We start from the raw sequence: 3,825 nt of genomic DNA, 5'->3' as shown, positions 1-3,825 counted from the left end.
CATTACTCACTTACATGGATTTCTTTAATTATTCACGCTAAGTTTAATCATATGCTAAACGTAGATAATTCTTCTTTGGAAGTGTATTTCTCTTACAGGCAAGGGCAGTACTTTTTGTAAAAAAGGACATGTCTTTTCCAGTGCCTGTGAATATGAACACAGATTTGCTAAGACATAAATCTTAATAAATAAATAAATAAATAAATACAGGAAGAAATCACACAATCACACACGTGTAATAGGCAGCCGTACTGCCATTCTACCCAAGAGCATGTGTGGGAGGTGTCTGCTGTGGGTTCAGGCTGGGAGTCTGTCTCCCAAGCTTTCTCTTTAGTTGCAGTGCAGATGACACAGGGAATTTCAAACAAGTTCACTGATGGCAGAAGAAGGGGACAGCAAAGAGAAAGAAACTGAAGCTGGAATTGTGGCTGAAGGAGGGAGAGGTGACATCCTACCCTACAAAGGTGCAGGAAAGAAGAAAGAAGAGATAGAGAAAAGGAAATACCAGAAAGATGGGATGAAGATTTATGAGGGCAACAGATTAGCACAGGAGAGAGACAGGAAGAATGGCATTTAGACTAGTTAAATTGGGATCATGGGGCTGGGAAAAGAGACGAGGGGTGAAATACATTGGAAGGGGAATAGGAAAAGCCCTTGAGGTTGAGGAGAGGCTGAGCCCACAAAACTCTATTGCCTCCTAAGGCTGAAATGCAAATGAGGATTTCTGAATATTGTTGCTCCTCTGCTCCTGGTAAGTACATAACAGTGAACTTGCTGCCACCATGACCCTGTCTGCTTCTGGGACCAGTGTTCCCAGGTTCCATGCTGCCTACAGTGACAGTCCTCCGGATCACAAAGCAAAGGGCAGAATGGTGGGTTGCTTTCCAGCCCTTCCTGTATCAGTGTGATATCAAGCAATGGGATTGATTATTGAAGACTGAAAGGAGAGCAAGATTCAGTTTACTCCTAAGTAATAAGAGATAAAAAAGCAGAAGGGTAACTCAGAAAATTTTAGAAAGTACACATAAGCTATCAGAGCTGGGTAAAACTGAGCCTTGTCCCACTTTCCTAGTTATCTCTCTTCCTTCAGGTGTAACACCAGGGGTGCCATTACATGCTTGTGGAGCTGATCCTGGAGGCAGGACCTCTGAAACCTGTGCAGGAGTACTGAGCCTAGCTTACAGCCAGGCAAAGGAATTAGTGGGACCCCGGCAGGCTGTTTACCAACAGTCTAGTGGTTAAAATCCTCACATCTATGCAGACTGTTTCCAACTTTCAGCAGAGCAGCATTTTCAAAAAAAAAAAAAAATGTTATGAGCAGCTCCAGTTGTCACCGTTACTATCTGAATCACTCTAAAGTTAAGAAATGCCAGAATCTGTGCTGCCCGGGTAACCTTAATGCTTACATGCACACCCCCTTTTACATGCGTTATGATACACTCTTGAGTTATCTGATTGCTTGTTATTTTTTCGCCTGTATCGTTTGAGGCATGGGATGCACCTGCAGTAGGGATGAATCAGAGTTAAGTAATGAAGGGTGTTGCTCTCGTTATGGTCCCTATTTTGGCTGGTGCGAAGACATGCAGGCTGACATAGAGACAGCAGGAAAAGACAGGGAAAGGCACTAATTATTGCCAAAAAAATGCTGACCAGCAGACCTAATTCTATCCAAGTCTCTGCCACAGAACTCCTCCAAGATGCTGGTAAAGTCACTTAAGGTAAACTTTGAGCAGGTGATCCTTCAGAGGAGGCCCAATCACCTCTGAAAATCAATGCTCTCGTAGGAGATGAAAGATTTGAGAAGCTAGGGAATGCTGCCTTTTTTCTATGCTTTCTGGGTTCCTCATTGTACACCTTGGGTTTTGATTTACAGAGCTTTGGAGCAGTCACACCTGCAATCAGAATCAATTATGGGAGCTGTACTTTGCATGAAGCACTGTACAGTGGAATGCCAACATCACCTCTGGAGAAAAAAAAAAAACACAGACCCTAAACACCTGAGCTAGGAACACAGAGTTAATGTACAAACTGGATCTTGATCTTCCCATACCCTGCTTCTGCACTCAGAAAATGTGAATAATAATCATAACCCTCAAATTCCAAGAATATAATGAACACAAATTTAGTGTATATCTGAGAAGCAGTCAGACTGTAAAATAAAAAGGCACAAGTAAATTAGGTAGTTTTGTCTTCAAATGAGAGGTTTTGGAGTGGTAAGTAAGGCACAAAGCCATGAAAAACAATGAGAAGGTGCCAGATAGCTAAAAAGTGAGCTGTTCATTGCATGGCCATTATCTACATTGCACCCTGAAGGAGGAAGGGATCCCAGGGAAAAATAATAATATATTTTTGTCTCATTACAGATTGCATCAGAAGACATGAGTAAGGAGGTTATGGCCAGTGTTTGATGACAAAGTAAATCCAGCTTAAGGGTTCCTAGAACTGGGAAATCAACACAGTACCACAGTGACAATGCTGATTTATTTTAAACTCCTTCTGCCAAACCAAATTGTTAACAAGTTTTGGGGAGAAAAATTGTCCATAAATTTTCAGTTCGTACACTTGGGCTTCAGTCCTGCCCAAGGATTATTCCTGAAGCCAACAAAGAAACATAAGGTTGACACAAGCTTGGAACTAGGTGCTTTTGCTGGTTTAACATTAGCGTAATTTTGTCACCACATTTAATTTGGATCCAGTTTGAACTGCTGGGTGTATATATAATGTCTCTGGAGGAAAACCCAACACAGATCCTAAACATCACCTTGGGCCTGTGTCCTTGACTTGGTAACCTTAATAAAGGTTTTAGACATTTCCACATTTCCTTGAGTCTCTTGTCTGATACATGGAGGTTCATGTAGGGCTGTTTGTACGAGTTCCCAGCACACCAGAAACAAAATAAATATATTTGCATCAATGTAGTAATCAGATAACTTTATTCACTACTAAAATAGTCTACACATACAATATATGTTCTCAGATATTATGTTAATTTTTTACAGTATTTCGATCATATTACTATTCCAATTTTGTATGGTGTCTAAAGTCATTGGGATAGAAAGTTTGCTTTATACAACCAAAATCTGGTTTAATCCTAGGTTTAAAAACACATGTATACAGCAAAATTGACTGCAAATTTTAAAAAAATAATAATTTTTTTTGGGGGGGCGCTAGAGCTGCAGTTAGATATTTTTTCCTAGGATTACAAATTTTAAAATGCCTTCAAGATGTAGCTCTATTTTTCTCTGCTAATGGCTCTTTGGAGACATGGATATATTCTTTCTTTTTGCTTGCTGAGAACATCCATTATTCTGAATAGTCCTTCCAATCTAAAATAAACTGAACGTATGCTGTGTTTTTTTTTCCGGAAATATTAACACTTTTTAAAATTTTTCTCTTCTGCAGATAGCCAGACTTAGAGCAGTAAAAATGTGAAAACAACATTCATTGTTATTCTTGATCAAAATCTTCAGTTTTCTCTTTTTGACAACTTCAAAATTTCCAACAACAAAAAATCATGTTAAAGCTTGAAATTCAGTACTTTCATGTCCTTTCTTTCCTCATTCAGTATAGAACTGCTCTGTGCCAAAAATGAATTTAATCTCCCCAAAGCCAAAACTTTAAGTCAGTTTTCAACCACATTGCACATGAAACAGCAAAGACAGAAACAGAACAGCATTTCAGTAGGCAGTTACCATCAGGACATTGTGGCACACTCTAGTTTGTTGAAAAAATATAGTATAATATCGAATGGAGGAAAAATCTGTTTGGTTCCTAGGCTACAAGAGTTGCTGGATTAGACAGTATGAGAGGGATGGAGGCTTCTCT

General features: G+C 39.5%; 1 long non-coding RNA gene across 1 annotated transcript; it reads left to right on the top strand.

Moving 5' to 3' along the window:
• The first annotated feature begins 281 nt into the window (after window positions 1-281).
• LOC308193652 lies at window positions 282-2,130 on the top strand. Its single transcript, XR_013949838.1, has 2 exons — window positions 282-1,718; window positions 1,874-2,130. It is a non-coding gene; the product is annotated as an uncharacterized lncRNA (long non-coding RNA).
• Window positions 2,131-3,825: the final 1,695 nt, after the last annotated feature.

This window comes from Anser brachyrhynchus, assembly GCF_964034855.1.
Source record: "Anser brachyrhynchus genome assembly, chromosome: 3".
Classification (NCBI taxonomy): Eukaryota; Metazoa; Chordata; class Aves; order Anseriformes; family Anatidae; genus Anser; species Anser brachyrhynchus.
This window is presented reverse-complemented; position numbering and strand designations above follow the sequence as displayed.